General features: G+C 35.6%; 2 long non-coding RNA genes across 2 annotated transcripts in view; one reads left to right on the forward strand and one right to left on the reverse strand.

Annotated features, from left to right (window-relative positions):
• Positions 1 to 2,501: 2,501 nt before the first annotated feature.
• On the reverse strand, positions 2,502 to 4,486 carry LOC134808007 (uncharacterized). The gene is made up of 2 exons (XR_010149868.1): positions 4,085 to 4,486; positions 2,502 to 2,987 (listed from the first exon to the last, which is right to left on the reverse strand). It is a non-coding gene; the product is annotated as an uncharacterized LOC134808007 (long non-coding RNA).
• LOC134808008 (uncharacterized) overlaps positions 3,367 to 26,248 on the forward strand; it is a 30,921-nt gene continuing 8,039 nt past the window's right edge. The window contains exon 1 of the long non-coding RNA XR_010149869.1: positions 3,367 to 3,571. This is a non-coding gene — a long non-coding RNA (uncharacterized LOC134808008). The remainder of the gene's footprint in view (positions 3,572 to 26,248) is intronic.

The raw sequence follows: 26,248 nt of genomic DNA on the forward strand, positions 1-26,248 counted from the left end.
AAAGACATCAGAACCACTAGTTAAATAAAGAAATTGCTAGTTTGAAAACAGACTGAATAAAAGCACATATTCTTTCAATTTATATTGGTTGTGGATGCCGCCATTGGATTAATTTCATCTTTGGCATTTGTAATTAAAAACACTGACTTTATTATTTGGAGTACTAAGGTTGATTATGAAGCTTCAGAATTTTAAGATCTCCTTTATGTGATTTGGGGCCAAGTATTTATCTTTCTGAGCTTTGTTGATCTCCCTGTGAAAGAGACACAATTATTTCTACCTCATTGGGTTTGCTTTAAGAACAATGAAGAGTACTGGGCAGGAGAGGAAAATTCTATGCTCCCTTCCCTTCCCAAGGGAAAACAGCTTCCGCTCTTTCTTCTGCCCCCAAGGAGCAGGGACAGTGCTCTGACTGGCCTGGATTTCTCTTTAATTCATTGTTGATATTCCCTTTTCTTACTCTCCAGGTATTCTTCCTGTTTCTTTCCTACTTTTCCCTGCTGTTCCTCTTGTGTGTCTGGCCTTGTCGGGTCACTGTGAGCACAGCCTGCCAAATACTTACAAAATAAGAAGACCTGATGCAAGAATAGGAGATGATTCTGACAATCTTAGCAGGCGATTTGTGAATAATATAGTATTTAGGTTTTTCTGGTCTGAGGCTCTGCATCTCTGTTGTAGGTGTGTTTGGAGGCAGGGGGTAATGAATGCGGAGGGAGAAATCTTCTTATGATTGGCTGATCCTCATAATTTCTCAATTGGTTTCATTCATACTGTACTTAGGAGTAATTCCTTCAAGTAATTCCTGCTGTTAGCTGATGGAGCTTCTTTATTTTCTTTGCTGATGAGAAATTATACTGTTTTGTTTCTATTAATATTTCATTGGAAAATATTTCACTGGAAAGACAGAGGAGACTGAGTCACATATTGTTAACTAACTGCTAGAGTGAACCTAAGGGCTCTAGAATTAAATGGAAAAGTGTTTTTACATAAGTAACATATGTTTATTGAAGAAAATTAGGAGACAGAAATGATTCAAAGTCATAAATACATCCTCACCACAAAATTTTATCGTATATTCTTCTGGAATACGTAGTTTATAGAATAATAGATGATATTACCTATTTAAATATTATTATATGTAGTATGTTATTTATGTATTATGTTACATTATACAATATAAACACTGTTATAATTTACTTTAAAAATTTAGCATAACGTAAACGTTTTTCTATGTCAATAAGTGCATTTTAACAACAGCATTTTTAGTTATTATAGGACATTCCAATTTCCTGTTGTTTTGTTTTTCCTAACTTAACATATTTTTTTCAGTGTATTTGTTATTAACACTGCCATTTGATTTAGTGATTGTAATTGAAGTTGTAAAGCATAAAAATATTATTTTTAATATTTGAATTCTGTTTATAAGAACATGTCATTTTCACTATCACTACTTAATACTTTGTCCAGGTTTTTTCTTTTTTCTTTTTCTTTTTTTTTAGTGATATAAACATTTGCTTGTCCAATTTCAGTAAAGTGTAAGGTTCAGCCATTTGTCACCACGGGTCTGCATGTTTCTCTTTGCTTTTTCAGTGGAACCACTCTGACCTATAGGTTCCTAAAGTCTGAGAGTTTCTTTTATGTTCAACTTGAAGATCTATTAAAATGAATTGAAATCCTAAAATATACAACAGTGAAAAAAATAAATGTTAATTAAAACTACTTCTTTTCACAACTAATTGCTAAAGTAATATAATTAGATAGAAAGGTATTTTTGCTGGTTCAAGCTTTTATGAATACAAATACATATATTTCTGTCTCAAATCACTCAAGTTCATGGTTTTGCACTTGGTTTTTAAGATGAAACTCAGTATATTAATTACATGAGAGATATGACAGTGGTACTACTTGTAGTATTTTGAGATAGCCAAAGAAAGGGCTCTATACCTATGAAAAGTCCAATCTTGATTTATTCTCATTCTGTTCAGTTCACCTCCTTCATAGCTCGCTGAACCACAAGAGAAAGAATTTTCTGAAATGGTAACTTTGGCTTTTAAGAAATCACTTTGAGTCAAATCATTCATTATTCTGAGACAACATTTGGTCTTATTCTTCAGTCCCATTGAGGGACTCAAAATCCAAGTTTATATTACTAGGAATAATTCTGAGTAACTAACCAAAAAATTGGTAGAATAAGTGAGTTCTTTTCTTTTTGGAATAATTAGTTGCTTTAAAAAAACTATGTTTCTATTGGAAGGAGGAATGGAAATTGAGGAAATGGTAACAAGTATCATGGTTTTTTTTGTGTGTGAGTCATCAGTTAGATTTACTTTTACATAGGGAAGGTAGTACCATTGCCTGTTCTTTTTTCAAATAAAAGAGTTAGAGTGGCCAGAGGGAATAATCCGGGAATATTTGATAATGAAAACTGGGACCCAGCTGGTCCTCTCAGCTCCGTGTTTGTGCAGTTAAGTATGAAAATAGATCATAAACACACAAATGCCTTTTGTTTCTTTAGCTAATCTAATTTTATTGGTAAAGAAACCTTTAAATGCATTGTGATTTCTTTCACATGCGGATTAGTATACTCTCATATCTTCATAGTCTCTTTTTTAATGGGGGGAAATAGTGCCTCACTTAAACCATGATGTGAGAGGCTCTGATACAATTAAAACGATCTAAACAGCTGTAGAAATATTTCTGAGCCTTGTTGATGAAGAAGTAATCTCGTTTGATGGACGTCTTCATTTCTATCTTAATCACAGCATGCAAGATTAGCAATACATGTGTTTCACTCCACTTAATTGCTCAGAACGCATGCACAAATACAGGGCTTTACTTCAATTAATTATTTTGAATTTCAATGAACTTAGGAGAGACCACACTGAAAGTATCTGATAGAGTCCTTAGATAAATGTAATGAATGTTAGAGAAACTTTATATAACAGTCTCCTCCAAGTCTTGATTTTCTGCCATCATAGTGAAAGAATCTGAAAATATAAACATGAACATATAAAAATAAATCAGATAATTGGGTGACCTAATGTGCTGTCTTTAGCTATAGTCATTAACTGAGGGTTCAAAGAATACTGAAAAACTATTAGATTAACTGTGCCATGGTTATAGGAAAAAAGGAAAGGCATATGTTCTTACTCATACATTGATCTACCATTTCTGACCCTTATCATAAATGTATTAGTGACTATTCTGTTATGCTTGTCTTGAAAAACATTCTAGATTTAAGTCAAGATTGTTTTTAAAATTTCATCATATGTGCTAAAACACCATGTTCTAAACACTTCCTAATTACTGCATATGCAAAAAAGCAATTAGAGTTACTTTATAGTTAGAAACTGGAAATAATACTTTGACTCTGGATTATAGGAAAAGGTTTAAAATTGAGAAATAATATTAGAATATGGACTATAAGGAATTAGGCTAAAAAGAGCACAAGTGAAATAAAAGGCAGTTTAAGCCTCAGTTTTGTTTATCAGAGACCAAGGCTGGTGGCTTGTTCAGAATACCGTGGAGAGAAGACAGCAGGCTGTCGTGGATGCTGGAGTTCACGAGAAAGGTACCTTGTAGAAACATGACACCCCAAATCAGCATAATTATGTGAAAGTCAAAATTTACTAGAAAGAATCATTTCTGGGAAAAAAAGAAAAAAATGACTGGGAAGGCAACAGAAAATGTGTATAAAATTAGGCAGAGAAATCTGTTTAAAAAGTACAGAAAAATCATAACAAAGAGAAAATAGTTTTTTGGCTGGGGCAATTGTTAATTTACTGTAACAACTGAAGTTGAGAATTGTACAAATATAAGTCTAGTAAACATGTATTCCTAACCAGCTGCCCTACATGGGCAGCATTGTAGATGTCTCCATGAGAGAAGAAAAATTGAAAATATATTTTAATCTATTTTATCTTAAAATTTATTCCTATATTGAGGAGAAGTGCTAAGTCTGCCGAATTGGGAGGAACCCACCAAGAGTGCTACACAGAAATTAGTATCAATGTACCCCTATCTAAGCAGTAGGCATTTTCATGAGAAATAAATATATAATATAAATAAATTTATTATTACATACCCAGCAGCAAAGGTTTATTTCTCATGGAGACTTGATTTCTGCACTTTGATAGCTGATATATCCTAACTGCATTTGTCTCATGATTTAATGGTAAAATTTTTTATTTTCCATTAAGGTCAGGAATTTTAATTTTGGACAATTTTTTTTTTTTTTAAGAATTGCCTTCCTGGTTCCACTTTGACTCCATTACTAAATGAACATTTAAAAACTTTCTTTAAAAAAAAGCAAAAAAGAGCAAAACAAAAGAAAAACAGAAAAGCCCCTGCAGATTTCAAAAACTCTACTGAAGAAAAAAAGCAACAATGAAAGTCCTCTACTGATAACAAAAAGGGAAAACACCAGTTTGCTTGAGGAGCTAAGCTTTAGTATAACACAAGCTTACGAACCCCTTCTAAAAAAAGTGGTCAAATGAAAATGCTTCAGAGATTGCTGGTGTATTCTTGAGAAAAAACAGTTTGGTTGAAAGAACAGTTGCTTTCTGACTTCTGCTAAAAAGTTGAATTCCAACATAGTTGTCAGATGAAACTGTACAATCCAAATCTCCTCTTATTGACAATGGAATTTGGTTTTGGGTAAGTGACTTCATTACTCATCTGTTAGTTATTCTTTGAACAAAAGCAGTCTTGTTGCTCAACCTAAAATCAGAACAGATAAACGTGTAATACCCTTTGCACTGGGACTTGGGGTGTTGCCAAAGCCATGTTGAGAAGTCAAGAGTAAGTGCCATAATATTAAAGGCAGAATATCAAATTCATTCACACTTAAGGTTCATAAGCTGCAAAAATACACAAGTAATTCCTTCTCCTGAGATAACTCCATTTTAAACTTTTCTATAGTTACCAAACTGGAAAGTTTAGTTTTTCTAAAACCAAGCCATCATGTGCCTTATTGACACAAGGACAGCCAGAAATAACTCACACTAGAAAAATGGAGATTGTTTCAGAATATTATGAAATGAGACAAAATGGTCATATTTATTACACAGATTAGAATGAACTATCCACATAAAGAAGAGAGGCAGTTTGTTCCTAGTATGCATGTTGTCAATAAATGAAAGAAACAGATGTAAACACCAAGTTCTCACATAGGTACAAAACCGAGGTGGATTTCTTACTCTACATATTTTGAAATCAGGAACAAGTATGAAGGCTTATTTTTATAACAGAACAATATTAGTTGCCAGGATTTTAGTTTTGATTTAAGAATAATTACATATTTTAAAATAGAATAAAAAAGACAAAAACTATTGGTTAGTTGTTGGCTCTATTTTTATATGACTTTATGTAATAACATTCGGTTAACTTTAACTTTAATTTAACTTAAAAAAAATACTAAGCCTGCAAAATAAGTGAATGTTCAAAGGTAAAACTCTCCTTTGAGGCTGGGTGCGGTGGTTCACGCCTGTCACCCCAGCACTTTGGGAGGCTGAGGTGGGTGGATCGCTAGGTCAGAAGTTCGAGACCAGCCTGACCAACATAGTGAAACCCCGTCTCTACTAAAAATACAAAAATTAGCCAGGCATGGTGGCTCATGCCTGTAATCCCAGCTACTCAGGAGGCTGAGGCAGGAGAATCTCTTGAACCTGGGAGGTGGAGGTTGCAGTGAGCTGAGATCGCACCACTGCACTCCAGCCTGGGCAATAAGAGCAAAGCTACGTTTCAAAAAACAAACAAACAAACAAACAAACAGACAGACAAAAAACTCTCCTTTGAGAGAGCATTGTTTAGTACTCACAGGCTATTCTTTTTGGATACTTATACTTTAAAATATCGTTATTTTTGTAAGGCTCCTATTTATACATATTGTATAGAATATACAGATATGCATCAAGACATCATAAAAAATATATAATTGGAGAAATATTTGTTAGGTGAAAATCAATAGTCATTTAAAAGTGAAACATCTATTTATACACACATGTACACACACATATATTATATATTTATATACGCTCCCAACAACCCAAAAGAAATTAAAAATAGCATGCATTTTTCATTTGAATTTGTTTTGCCACACTATTTGGTTATTGAATCTCTAAAAATAGTAGATATTAAAAAAAGTTTATTGAATATTCAAAACTCAATAAACATACTTAAGTTTGACATACTAAAATAGTGCCTAGCATTTGAGAGTGATTTTATTTATTTTCAGATCTCATGGATTAGTGTTTAAAACTGTATTACTTTTATCTTAAAACCATTGTGCCAATGTAGCTCAGTCTATCTATAATTGAAAACATTTTAATTGAAAGATGATCCTTATTCTTAAACAACATTGACCAGTGGCCTTTCCAACTTATAGAGATCTCCAGAACATAAAGAAAGAAAGCTTACTTTAATTAAATAATATAAGTCAGCACAGTACCTTGTCTGCCTTATATGCTTAGTATCTTTCTACAACAGGTAATGGTAATTTTCCCCTAATAACTGAGGTCAACAGTAGCAAATTCCAGTGTCTCTGCAGCCAGGCATGTAAGTAACCTCTGCAGTTGCTAAGTTGGTGTGGGAATTGAGATGAGAGGTTGGTATACTCTGCTTACAGGTACTTAAATTTAGTCTACATTTTTCTCAAACACTGTTCACCAGTGTTTTGCTTTCCTAACATTTTAGGCAGAGGGGCTAAATGAAAACAACAGTTGTTCTACAGTGACCTCTGTGAAAGATAAGAACAGAATGACTTGGTTAGTTTGTTAATGCAAATTCTCATCCATGCTTGGATATTCTAACTCTGTAGACCCAGGAACCCATATTTTTAGACACAGACAAGTTTATATTTCTAAGAATCTATTGTTAAAAATATACAAACGATTAAAAAAATCAGATACATACTTTAAAAATAATCAATCAGAAATGACTGGCAAGTGACTGAAGATGCAGGGTTTGCTGCAATAAGAGGTATCAGACGTGAAGCAATCCTGATGTTTTAATATTGGCCAGCTATACACATTCCTATCTATTGTATTTGTTGTATATGGCTTATGGTTTTTTAAGATATAGGTGCAGTAAACAGTAGAGATCAAGAAAAAAAGTGTTTTGAGTAAGTAGATTAATACAAATAAATCCCGAATGGTGACTGCTGATTTGTTTCAGTTCTTTTGATGTATTTTCACTTGTTTAAATGAGAGCTCCTAGAACAGATATTGGTTACAGATACTGGCACTTAACTTAGAAGCACATGTCATTGAATGACCTATGGGAAATAAACTTTTACCATGCTTTTAGAACTGATATTAGCAAGCAGTTGTCTAAGCTATATTTATTCTCTGAATCTGCTAATTTTCATGACAATTATATTTGGTCAAGAAAATACACTATTGAAGTGATGCAACACTTCATCACTTTTCCCCCCATCTGACCTGTTTGCCTTGTTGCAACAACATTTTCAGTTTTATACCCGCAGACCATCATCCCATGCGTAGACCCTGATATTTGAAGTCAATGTTATTTCAACAACTGCATGGTTCGCGAAGGCTAGGGTGGGACGTGGAGACCCTACAAAACACTGGCTGTATGATGAGGAGAGATTCAGCAGCAAGTGGAGACCAGGTAGATAGGCAAATCTCAGAATCAAGAGGGTTTTGGCAAGAAACATTAGCCAGAAATCTATGCAGTGTAAGAGTCAAAGGGAAGAAGGTAGCTATGGACATTGGGGCTTAGAAGAAAATCTGAAGTATTAAGCAAGTGTTAGAAGAATAAGTCTGCATCTTAGTCCTAGAGCAACTACAATCCTGGATGAGAACCAAAGCAGAAGTATGGGCAGAAAGGCAGAGACCAGAATCCTAGGCCAGGAGTGGGGACAAAATATCTGGTCTTAAGTGTCAAGAAGCTAAGTTTTAGAAGCTGGGTTTAAGGTCAGAATGAGACTTGATTCTGAGCTTACTCCTGGGATTCTTACAATCTTCCTGTCTAGCACCAAAGATCTGTTGCAATATCAGATACTAGAAGTCAGAGAATTTAGTTGACCTGTTCAAGATCACAAGCTAATTAGTGCTGGGGACAAAATTAGATTCCAAGTTTTCAATTCTCACACCAGGGCTCATTAGAACATGATCTGAATGAATCAGAAATGCAGATAGATATATTTAATTGTTTTTGATATGTTCATTTGTCACTACTGTTTCATAACGGCAAAGAGAATTAAAAATTTAGATCAGATTATGGAACAGATAAATTGAAGTAATTCATAGACCTATCTTGTAAAATATATATACATTTGTCTTGGAAAGGCTTAGAATTGACTGATTTTTCTGATTATTATTTATACATCTCAATGAGTTGAATATAGATGGATTCATTATAGATTGTTAATAATTATGTGATTTTCAGGTCAGAAAATTCCATTACCAGCAAATTGCTGAATAAGACATAATTTCATGTATTCATCTTACTGATAGGTTTTTCTTTTTCTTTCTTTCATTATACAAAGTTGATATTAAAGAATTCTGGAGATTTTGTGTCTTGGTTTAAACTTTATTGATCTTTTATTGCCTTTATTTACGAAGTCTTTGAATTAAAAGTCTATATGGGATAAATTCTTATATTATTTGAAAATCAACCATTATCTAAAGTTATTTATGCTTTATCCAGTCATAATTAAATTTATAATTTTATGTTCTGTTTTTGTCTTATAACCTTTAAAGTTAGCATCATAGACCCTTTTTTCATACTGGAAATCGCCAACTGTTGTTTTCATTCTTGAAATTATTGCACTTCAGTCTTGCAGAATTGATATAAAGGAACTAATTTTTTGCATTAATCAAAACATAAAAACCAGTAATATTTCAGGATTGTACAAAATTTATCAGATAGTGGTACCAGCTGATGAACTGTAGTATTACAGCCCAGCTGCCTTAGATATCTCTGGGTTTTGTTTGTTCTTAAGCAGAATTGATTTTTTAAACTGTTGAATCATTGAGCTTTCTGGCCTTCATGGGTCCAGGACATTGATATTACAGTTTCATTTTACTACACAGAACCACACTGAAGAATTAAGGTGAACCTTAGACGGAGGTAGAAACTAACCTCTGAAAATCAAAGTGCTTACAGGAAGCTGCAGGTGTGGGGAGTGGGAGGAGAACGTGCCAAGGCAAGGGGAAGGGAGAGGTTTTTGAGGGAATTTCCGCCACTGAGAATATGAAGGCAGACAATTCACAGTAATAGGAGTTTTTTTGCTTTTTTTTACAAACCAGAAACAGGGAAGAAAAGAAAAGGTCAAAAATAAATGGCACGTCCAGAGACTGGGAAAAAGCTAGAAAGACGACAAAATATTACGTGATGATATCTATTAAATATATCCAAGTTGAAGTCTACACCCTTGCTACTGAAAGTGTGGCACAAGAACTAGCAACATCAGCACCAGATGGGAACTTGTCAGAAACGCAGACTCCTGGGCCCCAACCTAGAAAGATCAAACCAAGATCTGCATTTTAACAATAGCCTACAGGCTGGTAGAATGCACATTCAGATTTGAGAGTAAAGTTTGGGGAACCTTTTTTTTTTTTTTTTTAACATCAACATGAATAGAAATATACATTTAAAGTTATCAAAATTACTAGGAAATTTTTATTTAATGTTCAAATTTCACATTTAAAAATGATGAATAAATATTAGAAATCTTACCAAAATCTGTTTTACTTCTCTCAATTTTCTTCTTATAAAATTATCAAGGTATTTATAAAGCATGTTTAGTTAAAAGCACCCCATTATGTGTTTTATCATATTAAAACATTTTAATTTTTAATAGATTAAAATGAACTATGAGCCTGCTCTCTAAGTTGAAATTACATTTCTTCCTAAGTTTTGTGGCTGGATGATGCTGTTCTTTTACAACATTATTTTAAATAAATGTGTGAATACAAAGCACTGAGCTTGTTTTAAATACTCTACAAACCTGACAATGTTCTTTTTCTTGATCTGGTTACACGAGTGTGTTCAGTTTGTGTGTTAATTAATCAAGCTCTATGTTCATGATACATATACAATTTTGTGAGTGTATATAAAACATTTTAATTACAATTGTTTTCCAATTCAATAAATATTTCAACTTAATGAACATTTAATAAATAGTTCAGTAAACATTACCCTGATAAAAGAAACCTATACCAAGACAGCACATCTACTACCCTTAAAGCAGGTGTTTTGTGAGACTTTATGCATATCCCCAAAGTGCTGATATCGCTGATATTATTTGGGAAATGTCTCATTGGTGGTTTAAGGAAAGTTTCAAAATAGTCTTTAGTGTGACATCCGTCACCCCCCTCATGCTTACTTTATAGTCCCACACATCTTATTCTATTTTGTTTTGTTTTACTCATCATCCACCTTAACGCAATTACCCATTAGTCTTGGCTGCAAATGTCATTTAATGCTGTTTAAAAAATTCAAATCCACCATCAAAAACAAAGTTTTCTCATAAAACAGATATTTGAAAATGTACTACCAGCATAGAAAGCAGTTCACAAATGTGAGTTCCAAAATATATTTTGGACAAGGGCAGTCAGTATCAGTGAAGTAAATGTCAATTTCCTCAAGCGTCTGTTTTCAAAAAGTTTACACTCATTTAGACATATGTAATTCTGATATATTTGTTAAAATATTTATTTTATTGTCTTGAAGATGTATGAAATAGCTCAAAAAGGAAATTGGCTAAAATCCATATTGTGTAATTTTTTTCTTTAATTTAAGATGAAAACTTGAGTACAGATAGAAACAGATAAAGTACTTCACTATAAAAATAATAGAAGGTTCTAGATCAAGTTTTCTATTGGAAATAAAGCCACTATCATGTTTCATCAAATATTAGGACTCAGTGCCAGGGATTTTATTATACACAGGGTATGAAATACTTTATAAATCACCATATCTGCTGACATTCAATTACATTCAGTCTTATTAATATGAACTGCAGAATGTTTTTAGGTGTCTACTGGTAGTAAAACTAGCTTTTTCATTTAAAAAGCTTGGTTTTCCCACATGGCCCAAAAGTTCATATTACACCTTTAAACATCCAAGATTTTAATGCTGATTTTTTTCAATGTTTCAAACTATAGACTAATCACCTGAGTATCTTAAAGACAAACACCTGTCCATACGCCTGGGGATGGATTAAAATATGGTAACAGATCTTGCGCAAATCTGGTAGTGATTTTTCCATGAAAAAATAATCCTTCCACATCTTTTTCTATATAATCTCTATTTATTCCAGCATAGAAAGCAGTTCACAAATGTGAGTTCCAAAATATATTGTGGACAATGGCAGTATACTGCACAATAATGTATTTTATCAAATAATAAGTGAATCTGGTGCATTTGTATAATAGTTTTGAAATCTCGGCCAGGTGCGGTGGCTCATGCTTGTAATCCCAGCACTTTGGTAGGCCGAGGCGGGCGGATCACGAGGTCAGGAGATCGAGACCATCCTGGTTAACATGGTAAAACCCCGTCTCCACTAAAAAAATTTAAAAAAATTAGCTGGGCGTGATGGCGGGCACCTGTAGTCCCAGCTACTCGGGAGGCTGAGGTAGGAGAATGGCGTGAACCTGGGAGGAGGAGCTTGCAGTGAGCCGAGATCACGCCACTGCACTCCAGCCTGGGCAACAAAGTACTTCAAACCTTTAAAATATTACCTCAGGTATGCCAATAACGTCTCAAAAAAAAAAAAAAAAAGTTTTGAAATCTCTAGGAGAGGAAACAAGTGTCCTTCTTCTTGTAATTCTACAATAATAGGCCCAGTGCAGAACCAGGCAGAGCTGAGTGATTCAACACATCACCATCCTCACACTTTCAGGTAACGTGGACTCATCTTTTCATTTTGTATGTTCTCTTTCAACTGAAGAATCTTTATGTGCTCCCTTTAGATCAGAGGTGTGAAACATTGGGTGTATCTTGAGTCACCTATAAAAACTATAAAACTATAAGTTCCCATACCTATACTTAAGAATTCTGATTTAATGCTCTTTGCTGACACCTAGACATTGTATTATTATTATTAATATCCCTTGCAGTTCTAATATGGAGTCAGGGTTGAGAACACACTTAAAATCATGGCTGTTGAGAGCTGAAAAGCCTCTGTTTAGTTTTTCTTGTGATAGAAAAGAGAAGAGATAATCTTGAGAGATGTGCTTCAGGCTTACACAAATTTTATGGACATTTATATGAACCACATAATTTTTTGGGATCTATTTACATATGTATATTGTACAATATAGACATGTCCTTATATACTTGGGTGTCTATCTTATACTCCATATTTACATAGGAATGAATATTTTATTCGAATTTGGTTTAAAATAATATACTCAAAACAAAGTACTTCAAACCTTTAAAATATTATCTTAGGTATGCCAACACCTTGAGTAAGAAATACTTACACATGACCACTAGGCGGTGCAAGTGATCCATGGTTGTAAATGGTGTAATTCAGAATTAACGTCAAATTGGCAATTATATATACATATATACTGAAATCATTTGCTATCAGCCAATTTTTTAAAAAGAAATAAATGCTATGATTTATAGTGATAGTAATAGAAACTGCTTTCTATGCCATCTGAGCAATTTCTGCATGCCTACAACACAGTAAGGAGTTCTCTTCCTTTGAAAATATTTTTCTCTAGAGAGGTCACTTGAGTTTTCCAATTGGTTATTTTTACAGTGCAGATTAGTTAAATGGAAAGATTAAAATGTTTCCAATGTCTAATTTTAAAACTATGTCTGATGCATAGTTTATTTTCTATAAAAAGTTTTATCAGAACAAAAATAACATTTATTGTTCTTATTACTGTGAATGAGTCTGAACAGATTTAATTCTTCATTTGTTTCCTTATTTATAAAACTCAAGTTTAGAATGTGCTCAAGGATGACAAATATTAAAATGAAATTGTGGTAGCTTTCAGAACCTGAGGAGATACATATTTTACTTAGTTTGGATTTTAAATAGTTAATTATTCTCCAAAACTTCCATTTCTTTGTAATGAAAGAGTATTCTAAAATACAAATATGGAAGTCATCTACAGTATTTAATCCAATAAACATTATGAATATCTTTTATTTTGAGGCAGAAAGTGTTGGGACTTCATGAATAAAGAAGAAATGTCCCTTATTCTCAAGGGACATGCAATTTAGTGAATTTAAAAATGTTACAATAGTGCAGATTAGGAGAGTTATCATTCCCTCTCCCCTGCACCCTGTCCCTGGTGTAGTCTTGTTATGCCTCAGGATTAAACACGTTCCCACGTGGCAAGAGTCAAAGTATCCCTCCTGTTGAACAATAGAATTCCCATGTGGCACGATGAGCTTATGTGCCAAGCATGAATTCTGTCTTCCAATATTAATACTTAAGCGATATTTTTGACTTTATTGTGAAAGACAACTATGAAGGAAGCAGAGAGAAGCCTACAAACTAAACCAGGAAACTGTTTTTTAGTATTCCAAAAACCTATTTTTTTTCTTACTCAGGAACAATTTCCTAGCACTCTTTTTCTCCAGTGGCTCAGCCTGCTGGTGTCAGACTGAATTTCTCATCCACTGCTTTTCTTTCTTTCTTTCTTTTTTGAGACAGAATCTCACTCTGTTGCCCAGGCTGGAGTGTAGTGGCATGATCTTGGTTCACTGCAAGCTCTGCCTCCTGGGTTCAAGCGATTCTCCTGCCTCAGCATCACAAGTAGCTGAGACTACAAGCGCCCGCCACCATGCCCGGCTAATTTTTGTATTTTTAGTAGAGATGGGGTTTCACTATATTGGCTAGGCTGGTCTTGAACTCCTGACCTCAGGTGATCCACCAACCTCGGCCTCCCAAAGTGGTAGGATTACAGGCGTGAGCAACCACGCCCAGCCTGCTTTCCTGTTGAAGACCTTCAAAGATCTCTCTGAGATTTCAAAGCCCTCCAGAATGTACTCCTTTTATGGTAACATTTATCTCCACTCCACACCTGTCCATTTATTATCATGTACAAATTTATATGCATTTTGATGTCTGGGAACCTGGGCTGGATTCACTCATGATTTATGCATCAGGAAGTTAAAATGGCCTAAAGTCGTCAGAGATGAGGCTGAATATAGTTAATTTTTTTTTTTCCACTCAGAATTTTCTTGCTGTGGATAGACTACTGCAGAGTTAGTTGCATAAATGTTGATCACTCTGCTGTTTAGACTCAACTTGGGCTCAGGATTCCTGCTGCCTGGTCTTGCCTGCCACCAGCATTTCTGAATCATGTAGGTTATATGAACCCTTGACGCCCTGCCTTTTCCCTTACTGTTGAGCCTTCTGATCTATGTTCTGACTTCACTAACCTGTTTGTCATCTGGTTTCACTGGGGCCTGTGGATTCTGATACTTGGCTAAACTTTTTGACTTGAATCACTCCCTTGGATGCAGACACTTCCCAGTCCACTCCCATACCTGACCTGTACCTTGATTACCCAATCTTGTTGAACTAACGTGACTTCCACAGCGTGTGCATGGCACCGATACCTAACCAGCTTGTTACTGCTTGTCTCCCAGTGTGGCCTCTTCACCTTTCCCAGGCCATGCTGGGCTCTGCCACAAACACCATGGGGTTATTTTCTTATCTGTGCTCACACCCTGACATTCCTCTTTTCCACTTCATCATCTATCAAAAACATAACTCTGGCCGGGCACGGTGGCTCACGCCTGTAATCCCAGCACTTTGGGAGGCCGAGGCAAGCGGATCACGAGGTCAGGAGACTGAGACCATCCTGGCTAACACGGTGAAACCCTGTCTCTACTAAAAATACCAAAAATTAGACAGGCATGGTGGCAGGCGCCTGTAGTCCCAGCTGCTTGGGAGGCTGAGGCAGGAGAATCGCTTGAACTCAGGAGGCGGAGATTGCAGTGAACTGAGATGGCGCCACTGCACTCCAGCCTGGGCGACAGAGCAAGACTTTGTCTCAAAAACAACAACAACAACAACAAAAACACAACTCTGAAAACAGTTTACTTCCACTTTCAAAACATATCACAGGATCTTTCTCCTATAAACCACAGAATTTTCTTCTGCCCTGTCATCTGAAAGATTCCCCTCTCCATATCCTGGCTATTTCATTGTTGCCCAGTTTTGAGGCAGATCTTTCTTTCATTGTTTTCTGAAGCTGACAGTCTGACCTTAGCGTTGATCGAGGGTACAGGTTGTTAACTTAACGGGAGCCAGTTACGATCCATGTTTGCGCTGTCTGCTGTCCGCATTTGATTTTTTTTGAAATGAGGTGTATTTCAAACAAGTTAATTGCTGTGCTGATGCTCACAGTCAGTGAATGCACCAAGAAATAAGCTAGACTTCACTTTGTAGTAGGAAAAAAACTGACTAGATAGGAAACAAAAAATAGGATTGCATTTTAGTTTCTATTGTCGTTCAGGACAGATATATGTAACCACAGAAGATAATTTGAAGGAGCAAAAATGTAAACAGAAGAATTTGAGAAAGAAATAAAGGTAACCGAGCACACTAATTTAAGTTGACTTCTGTGACTGGTGGACTAGGGGAGAGTCTTGAGGGAACCCAAAGAAAATGAATTTTAGTCTTCACAAATCCAGCATTCCTGAGTAGTGGTTTGGCTTGGGGTTAAAGAAGTCAGAGTAAAATAAAGGAAGAAAATGAACTTTAGGGATCCCTAGGGAAAGGTAAAGCTTTCTGAAATGGTTGGAGAGGTTTTATAATTCCTGGAGCATCCAAGTAAAACGTATCTTTAGAGAGAAAAATGGGACATTCTACTCCATGTCAGCAACACCCCTATGTAGTTACACCCTGCCCCTCCCATTCACCTTGAGATCTGCTGCACCACCGTAAGAAAATGTCTTATCTTTCATAATAATGGCTTCTTATGGTGTTCCTACTGGCTCCTTACAGACAAAACAAACTAGAAAAAGTAAGGAGCATAGCTGTGTGTTTATAACTTTTGTGGCCATATTCATTTAACTTAAGTACTTGAGTCATGTATCAAGCATACTTTTAAGGGAATATCACAGGTAAATTACTTAACTTCTCTATGTTTCCATTTCCTAGTCTATAAAATGGAGATATTAAGGTCTAATTTATAGTATATGAGTCTAAACCATACAAAGGGTTGTTTAGCACGATACATAGAAAGCATTTGATACGTGAAATAATGAGAGTTATTATCAGCTACAGAGATTCTGGGGAAAGACTGAGACTGGGGTTCCAGTCACTGGGGCTGTTGGTTACTTTCCTAGATGAAAAATGAGAAGCAAGTTGTTTGGAGCCCACTTCGGGGGTCTAATACTCACATTGCCTGTGGCCATGCCACCCTGAGTGTGCCTAGTCTCGTCTAATCTCAGCACAATCACTTGGTAACTTGGTGTCCATAAAAATATCCTGCATTTTAAAAACTATGGTAGAGTATTCCTGATTCTAAATTTAAAACCAAGCTTAACTATTGCAACCAACCAATTTCCTTATCAATTGCCCAACTGTAAAAATGATGTTATCAATAGCTTTAGCAAACATGTATACTGCTTCTGGTCATATTGTATATTTTTAAAAAAATATTCTTTGACTTAAAGCCTATTACTTTCTTCTATGCCTGTTTAATTTTTGCCATTGTCTAGGTCTATAAGGTCTTCGTGACTTACATAACAAATGCAATTAATCTGTATGCCTTTTAATTAGAATTACATGTATGGGGTCTATTTATTCTGTGACTTCAAACTTTCTTCTATAGGATAGTTAATATATAAAGTACATTAGGGATTCACAATTACCATTTAAAACTCATTATTGACAGTGCTTAGCAGCAATACCATAATGTTATAAACACATCTATATGTTTCTTTTACTATCTTGCTTTGTGCCGTTGTCTCCCAAAACAAATTCTCCAAATTTAACAAGGAAAATTACATTGCTAATTAGATTTAGGAAACAGCCTGGAAACTAATGAAAAAATAAACTTAGAAATAAGGGACAATTAATTCAAAATTATCCATGAAATCTTTACTGGTGCCATGTAAGGTACATTTTCAATTTATTTTTTATAACGCTTGTAAAACAGTGCTTTAAGTAATATATAAGAGCATGCAGAATAACTAGTGGAAGAAAGCACAGAACGAAATTCTTGCCTATGTGGAAAGAGTCTCTTCATTTTCTTGAATATTTTAGATAAATATTACTTAACATATAATTTTAAGATTTCTTTTACAGTATTGGATGGAACCCCCTATTTAAGTCAGTTTGAAATAAGTGATACCATAATTTGACAGTAGATGGCACTATTGTTATTCTCTAACAATGTGCTGAGTCAGAGTGGGCTCAGCTCAAAAGACACACATTTTTTCTTTTAAAGCAGGACTACCATCCAAGAATCAATCTTGGAAGTCACTATTAATTGGAAATGACACCAAGGTTTTATTCTTTTGCCACTCTTTCATTTAAAAGAACAAAATTTCCTTCACACCTCTACTGTTAATTGCTCTCTTGTGGTTGTCTAAAATTCTTTGATGTGTAATTTGATTTTAAATATTGTATTGCTTTTGCTGGCACAACAGAACAACATTTTACATAAATGATGCTAAGAAAAATCTATCTCTTCATGGTAAGGATACTAAAACTCTTTACTCACCTTTGATATTTATTATCCCTCTTTAATAGTATTGCATGTATAACGTAACGGTGATCATGAAAGTTAGAGTCAACTTAATTTTTGTGGGGAAGATTATCTGTGTTTACATTTTCTTGCAAATTGTTGAAATTACCTCCCTCAGCTCTTTTTGTCAATCCCAAATCCATTTACTGCTACTTTTTATCCTAAAAAAAGCAAAACAATAATAGCAACAACAACAAAAATTTAGTTCTTTACTTTTCCCTGCAATGAATGGGCTGTTTGTATTGTCCAGCTTAATACCAAGTCAGCCATTAGTCACTAATGGATTAGCAGCTTGAAAAGGTGGATACTATTGACAGGCACAAATGGATTTCTAAGCATTTCTCTAAAACTACTTGCTATTGTTCCTTTCACGGGAGCAATTAGGCATGTCAATCTTCTTTTGCAATTTTTGTTTTTGGTCCAATCAAAAAAATAGGGTTTGCAATTCTAGGATTTTCATTTTGCTTCAATCTTGGGGATCTAGTCTGCCTTTCAAGGATTTTCATAGTTGATTAATGGTGTGAAATAATGCATTGATAGAGGAATTATTTGGAAGCAATTCTAGGGTGATTATCTGTTTTTGTTTTATTTGCTATTGTGCTTTCCTTTAACTCAAAAAAGTGAAAGATAATTATTATATTTGGTCTTGTGTACATGTTTGTGATTTTCTTCGACATACTAGGAGTGTCTTTTATCTGTTACAAAGACATTTTTAGTCCAAGTAATTTGGGCATAAAGGGAACACTCTATGATTCCTCTATACATTATATTTAATCCACTACTAGAGCCAAGAAAAAGCCAAATTTAAATAAGTGATTTGAAAATTTTGTATTTAAACTGAAATGGTATAAACAAAGGTGGAACATGTTTACAGGAAGATTAAAAGAGATCTGACATTGCATTTTGTCTAGGTGCCTGGCATCAGTCAACTCTACTATTCTATAGGTATTGCTATTCTTTGTATTTATGGTTGGTATTAGCGGCAAAATAGCTTGCAGCTGGTGCTGAATGCCTCAGCCTTATTATTAGAGCTGTTGAGATAAAATTATCTCTACTTTCTATTTCAAATTGGTTCAAGTCTATCAAGTTCAAGGCTTTGACCTCTTTGTTTTCATTAGAATCCATGTAAGACAAGGAATATTATCTCTGTAGGTGTTTTAGGCACTTTATACTATAATTCAAATAGGAGAGGTTCGTGTGTGTACCTTGGAGTGGAGCAACATTCTTATCCCTCTTTGTGTCCTGTTCCTGGTATGCTGCCTTATACAGGCTAGTATGTCGTTCAGCAAATTATTTGTTAAAGCTTTAAATAGGACAGCTGGCTATATAAGCCTGACAATTTGCTCTTCAAAGTTTAATCTGCCAGGGACTACTCAGTCAGCTTGTCTTTTAAGCAGGGCATTGATTCTCTCTTCCACCTTCTCTAGGGACCAAGACGTTTCCTAAAAATATTATTCTGTTCTACTTGTGCCTTGCTTTGAAAAATACCTGAAGATTCTTGTTGCTGGGTCACATTTATTTTTTAATTTGAGACTTCAGCAAGACAATACAAAAGATTAGCTGAGAAGTACAGAAACCATACATGTGTAGTGTGTGATTTTTACAATCTATGAACTTGAAAATGTGATTTATTTACATTCAGGTGATTTTAGTTATTTCTGAAGTTTCTCTCAAGCATTTGAGGTTTAAACTCCGTTAAGTTCAGGGTTTCATCTTGCTCCCTTCTGTCTGAATTGGATTTTAAATCATGAGGCTGTAGAAAGTTCTGGGGTTGCCTCAGGTTACCCAACTGTGACCTGCATCTCATGCTGCCATCTCTATTCTCCAGCTCCATTGCACTCTGGCGCTAGGATCACATGCGAGGCAACTGCTCCTAGGAGTTCCAGATGTGCAGTGGGCCGTTCTTTTTTCGTCTTGGATCAGCACTCTTATGTAGCGGTCTACTACTTTTCTCTCTACCTTCCTTGCTCCATCATCACCCACTTGACCTAAAGGAGAACAAGACCCAAGTCTTCCCATACCAGGGTGACATTCTGTCAATGTTGACTCCGTAGGTTCTCTTCTTCCACTCCTCTTGGAAGCTCTTACCTGATCTAAGAGGAAGGTGAAAAGCAAAGCAAAGCAAAACAAAGCAAACACCTTCCTCCATAGGCACTCTTCTACATAGTTTCTCTCCTTCAGACATTGATTGTTAGCCTTCTAGGATAACATACTTGTGTGGAAGTATGAGATGGGAAGGAGGCACTTCAACTAATGCCTCTCATACCATCCCAGTATTTTTTTGTTTTTTGTTTGTTTGTTTGTTTGTTGCTTTTTTATTTTGAGATGGAGTCTTGCTGTGTTACCAGGCTAGAGTGCAGTGGCACGATCTTGGCTCACTGCAACCTCCGCCTCCTGGGTTCAAGTGATTCCCCTACCTCAGCCTCCCAAGTAGCTGGGACTACAAGCGCATGCCACCATGCCCCGCTAATTTTGTACATTTTAGTAGAGACAGGGTTTCACCATTTGTCCAGGATGGTCTCGATCTCCTGACCTCGTGATCCGCCTGCCTCTGCCTCCCAAAGTGTTGGGATTACAGGCATGAGCCACCACGCCCGGCCCATCCCAGTTTTAACACAGTATAATGAACTCTATAAGGAACGAGTACTGGGGACTTTTGAAATCTTTGTAATACCTCTATAAAGGATTATTAGCTCCTGTTTCCAAGTGGACTTAGAAAGACAAAGATGTAGCAACAGCATATCACAGAGCAGCATGATGCCAGTGTAAATTCAATGTTACCTATCAGTCTTCTCTTACTGGGATATTAGTCAAAATTTCAGGCAGAAATGTTAGCAAAATAGATTTGCTAATTCTGGTTTCGTTGTCTCCTGCCATCATACCTGTTCTCAATCATCTGCTCCTGCAATTAGGGATAATCTACATCTAATTTTTTTATTTATTCCAGTTCATGTCAGAATGGTTATATCCTGTATCAGCACCGATATCTTCTGTCTGGCGTTCTCAGTACACAGACCAAGGGTTCTCAATCTTGGAGCTATTGACACTTTAGATCAGATGATTCTTGGTCGTGCAGGACTGTCTTGCGTATTTTAGCAACATCTCTGACCTCTGCCCCCTAGAGGCCAGTAGTACTTTCTCCAATCCGGCCAATCAAACATGTCTCCAGACATTGTCCAATGTCTCCTGGAGGGCAAAATCACCCACCTCCCATTAAGAAATACTGCATAGGATTTTTATCTGTAATTTCACTGCTCCAGTATTATTTCTATTCTTTACTTGAGAATCCAGTTCTGTAGGACTTCAAATTTATATCATTCTGGGTACTGTCAGACAAAAAGAAAAAATTATGATAATAAAACTGAGCATAAAATTTAATAATTATTTTGAATGATAAAAAAGAAATTACAATAAATAACAAATTTTGAAAAGCTGACAAACACAACTATCACGAAATTCAGAAAAAATACAATTTTTTAAAATTCAGCTGTTTATAACACACCTATGGCCTACATTTTCAGCTGCCTATTTTTTCAATAAAAATGTTATTTTGTATGTTTAAAAAACATTTATATGATTTTTTAAAATAACTTTTTTGTGTATGTGATGAATTTTTAATATTTTCAAAACAGAGGGAATAGGTGATTTATAGTTACCTATTATAGTGTTTATAATAGTAAATGTTGCATTATCGAGTTTATTCATAACAGGAGAATATTTCTGTTTTCACTTGTCAACTATGAAAATAAAATTCTTTGCTCACAGTTTTACAGGCTTGATATTTGGAAGAATTTTCTATGGGCTAGCTTCTGGGTCCACACATTTCAAACCATTTTCATCTTCCACTCCACACATTCTTTTGGTTCTCAGCACCATAGGACATATTCATATAGAAATTCAACCTGTACCTTTTCACATTGCTGGCACAATCCTGGGTAAGTCACCAAGGGAATGGAGTGGGCATAGGACACCAAAAATGCTGGTGACCACCTTAATATCCCATTATACAAGATAGAACTGTGATGAGAGGACATTAGAGTGGACAGAGACATCTTAATTGACAGTAAAACATCATATTTTTTGCAAAATTTTCAAACCTTTATTTCAGTACAAATACATTCCTAGGTATCATCTAGGGCCATGGAAGTGACGTGTAAATGAGGAACCCTGAAACATTAACACTAATGATTTAAAGCAAACACGTTTAACCACAGCTGCTGCTACAGGGGAAACAATGGGGGAGATAGAGGATAAGAGAATACCTAGGCAGGATATTTATATTGGGTTACAGGAAACAAGCAGGGAATTATGGGTTCTTATTTTCTAAAAAATGGGAGGGAAAATTTCCTAGCATTAGTCAACAAAGAAGTTTTATTTTCTACCTTAAAGTTAATAAACCCCCCCGTCAAAAACTTACATAGAAAAACAGTATTTTGTAGCCCTTATGACACACAGGGTACATTCCCACTGCATTAAGAGCACCCACTTTTTGATGGGCAAAGACTTCATGATTAAAACAGCAAAAGCAATTGCAACAAAAGCCAAAATTGACAAATGGGATCTAATTAAACTAAAGAGCTTCTGCACAGCAATATAAATTATCATCAGATTGAACAGGCAACCTACAGAATGGGAGAAAATTTTTGCAATCTATCCATCTGACAAAGGGCTAATATCCAGAATCTACAAGGAACTTAAACAAATTTACAAGAAAAAAACAACCCCATCAAAAAGTGGGCAAAGGATATGAACAGACACTTTTCAAACGAAGACATTTATGCAGCCAACAAACATGAAAAAAAGCTCATTATCACTGGTCATTAGAGAAAGGCAAATCAAAACAACAATGAGATACCTTCTCATGCCAGTGAGAACGGCAATCATTAAAAAGTCAGGAAACAACAGATGCTGGAGAAAATGTGGAGTATAGGAATGCTTTTACACTGTTGGTGGGAGTGTAAATTAGTTCAACCATTGTGAAAGACAGTGTGGCGATTCCTCAAGGATCTAGAACTAGAAATACCATTTGAGCCAGCAATCCCATTACTGGGCATATACCCAAAGGATTATAAATCATTCTACTCTAAACACATGCACACATATGTTTATTGCAGCACTATTCACAATAGCAAAGACTTGGAACCAACCCAAATGCCATCAATGTTGGACTGGATAAAGAAAATGTGGCACATATACACGATGGAATACTATGCAGCCACAAAAAAGAATGAGTTCATATCCTTTGCAGGGACATGGATGAAGATGGAAACCATCATTCTCAGCAAACTAACACAGGAACAGAAAACCAAACACCACATGTTCTCACTCATAAGTGGGAGTTGAACAATGAGAACATATGGGCACAGGGAGGGGAACATCACACACCGGGGCCTGTCAGCCGGTAGGGGGCTAGGGGAGGGATAGCATTAGGAGAAATACCTAATGTAGATGATGGGTTGATGGGTGCAGCAAACCACCATGGCACATGTATACCTGTGTAACAAACCTGCACGTTCTGCACATGTATCCTGGAACTTAAAGTATTAAAAAAAATAGCCATTCCATTTCTAAGAGGTAATTTATATTAGTTACATGTGGAAGGGGAAAAGTTTGGGTTATTTTTCAAAATTGTTTAAGTCCTGAGAAATGTGACATGTTTTTTACTTTCTAATAGTTCTATGAATAAAAGAGATAGCCTAAACTAGAAAAAAAAAAGAATCACAAGTAAATTGCTTAATTTCTTTATGCCTCCATTTTCTAATCTGTACAATGGAAGACATTACTGCCTATTTATAGGGTATGATGAGTCTAATCCATACAGATGTCCAATACACAGAAAGAATTCAATACATCCAATAAAGAGAGTTATCATTAGCCAAGTACATTCTCTAGGACAGATGAAGATTGAAGCTCTCGTCACTGGGATTACTGGTCACCTTCTAGATGCAAACTAAGAAGCACATTGTTTGGAGCCAACTCTTGGGTTTCTAATCCCAGCACTGTTTCCAGCCATACCACCCTGAATGTGCCTGATCTTCTCTAATTCCAGCACCATCACTTGGTAGATTTATGTCCTTAGGAAAGTTCTTAACTTCTCTGTGAAATTTCCTCTCCTGTAAAGCTGAGGTAAACCCTATAATTCATAGGGTTTGCTTTTACTAGTGGTGCCGTTATTATCATTATTTCCAAATCATATTCATATTTTAAAGTATTGCTTATATGAGGGAAGCATATTGTTCAAGCAGATTTTGTGTAGCCTGATATTCAAACAGAACAGGGCGAGTTGCATTTGATAACTGACTTGCATAATCAAGGTATTTTATAACTGTATGGGATTGTTTCTCTTTGTTTCTCCATGCCTTTATGCTGAAGAACACTTTACCCTGTAACCTAAAATTTTCGTGGTCTCACTTGATCAAAATCCCTCAAGGAGATTTTTCTTTTTTTTTTACAACCTGGTTGATGTTTATGGGAATATGTTGAAGGAGATCTTTTTATCCTCAGCCACTCTGTGAGATTTATGTAATTTAGAATTTTGTTGTGATGTTCTCGACAGCCGGGGGAAGACATGGAATTGTAATGGCACACTCAGACACAAAACAATCTGGGGCTGTGATGCATCTAGAGTTTTTATAGCCTAATTGCTGTAGAACATAAAACACCAAAAGCTCCAATTCTGCCTCACCTGGTAATGACACTGCCTGAAAATAGGTTGTTACGGTACTGGAAGGGGCTGGGTTGAGAGGGAAACCAAGAAGCTACTATGATTAGGAAAAAAAGGGCCTGTTCATATAAGCTTCCATGGAAAATTATTTCTTTTAGCAAGAACAGAGGCATTGCAGAAACCGGTTCCAGGAGACTACTGGGAATCACAAAGTCAGTAAAATATCCTTAATTTTTGCAAGCTAAAGTGTCTCTCTCTTCATTTTATTATCAAGTGTACAATAAGTAGATAGGGGCCTGATTTTAGTTAGTTGCATAAATTTAGTAATTTTATAGTAGTTATAGTGAAAACACAGTGTATTCTCATGGGAGCAAAAGGACATCGTAGTTTTGCAAACAGCAATACTCTGTAACCTGAGTATTTACATAAAGGAAAGTTTCATGTAAAGTTAGTTCATAAAGTGTGTTAGATATAACCAGACGTATGTAGAGTTAATTGAGTATTATTTAGAAATCCAGTCGTTGATGACATACCAAGTAACTCTGGAGTAATTTCTTTTTTCCCCAGCTTTATTGAGGTATAACTGAAAAATTAAAATGGTATATAAATTTAATGTGTACAACATGATATTTTGATATATATATACACATTGTGAAATAATTACCACAATCAAGCTGTTTGACATATTATCATCTCACATAGTTCCCTTTTTTTGTGGTGAGACTACTTAAAATCTACTCTCTTTGCAAATTTCAGGTATAAAATGCATTATTATTAACTATGTTCACCATACTATACTTAGTTTTCCAGAACTTATTCATCTTAAGACTGCAAGTTTGTGCCTTTGACCAACATCTCCCCATTTTCCCCATTCCCCTGCTTCTGGTAATCATCCTTCTACTGTCTGTCATTATGAGTTCTACCTTTCTTAGATTCCACTTATAAGGCAGGTCATTCAGTATTTGTCTCTGTGTGGCTACACCATTTTAATTCCCACCAACAGTGTACAAGTTTCCAATTTCTTCACATCCTTGCCAGAACCTATCTTTTTTCTTTTCGATAATAGCCATCCTAACAGATATGAGGGGGTATTCCATTATTAGTATTATTAACATGTAATAGAAATACTGTATAAGGTTTAAAAATAGTAACTCATGTGAAGAGGATAAAAAGTAGTCATGACACACCATCCTTTCCTGTCTTCACATTTGATATGAGTAATTTTTATAAGATTCTGGTACAATGTGGAAATAATGATGTTATTTGTTTTATAAGGCTAACAAATTCCATTAAACTTTTTAGAATTAACGTCACTTCAGAAGAGTTATTTTTTTAAACGAGATTGTATCTCAGCAATATTGCTTATTCTCCAATCTATTCTTTGTATTTATTCATTAACTGGGGTTAATAAATTTCTGCCATTGTCATGAAAGCTGAAGGTGTGGCTGGGTGGCACAGTGGCTCGTGCCTGTAATCCAGCACTTTGGGAGGTCAGCAGTTTGAGATCAGCCTGGCCAACATGGTAAAACTCCATCTCTACTAAAAATACAAAAATTAGCTGGGCGTGGTGGTACATGCCTATAATCCCAGCTACTCAGGAGGCTGAGGCAGGAGAATTGCTTGAACCCAGGAGGCAGAGGTTGCAGTGAGCTGGGATCTCAGTGAGCTGAGATCTCACCACTGCACTCCAGCCTGGGTGACAGAATGAGACTGAGACTCTGGCAAAAAAAAAAAAAAAAAAAGCAAATGGTGCTTTGTCACCAGGTCATGAGTTGTGCTTGTTCTATGTATCGACCATAGGTAGATTGTGGGTACGATATTGACACCCTCATCCTTTTTAGGCTGACATTTGGACTTATGGCCAATACCACTACAAGATTGCCTTCCT

The sequence above is a fragment of the Pan troglodytes genome, chromosome 13 (genome assembly GCF_028858775.2).
Source record: "Pan troglodytes isolate AG18354 chromosome 13, NHGRI_mPanTro3-v2.0_pri, whole genome shotgun sequence".
In the NCBI taxonomy this organism is placed as follows: Eukaryota; Metazoa; Chordata; class Mammalia; order Primates; family Hominidae; genus Pan; species Pan troglodytes.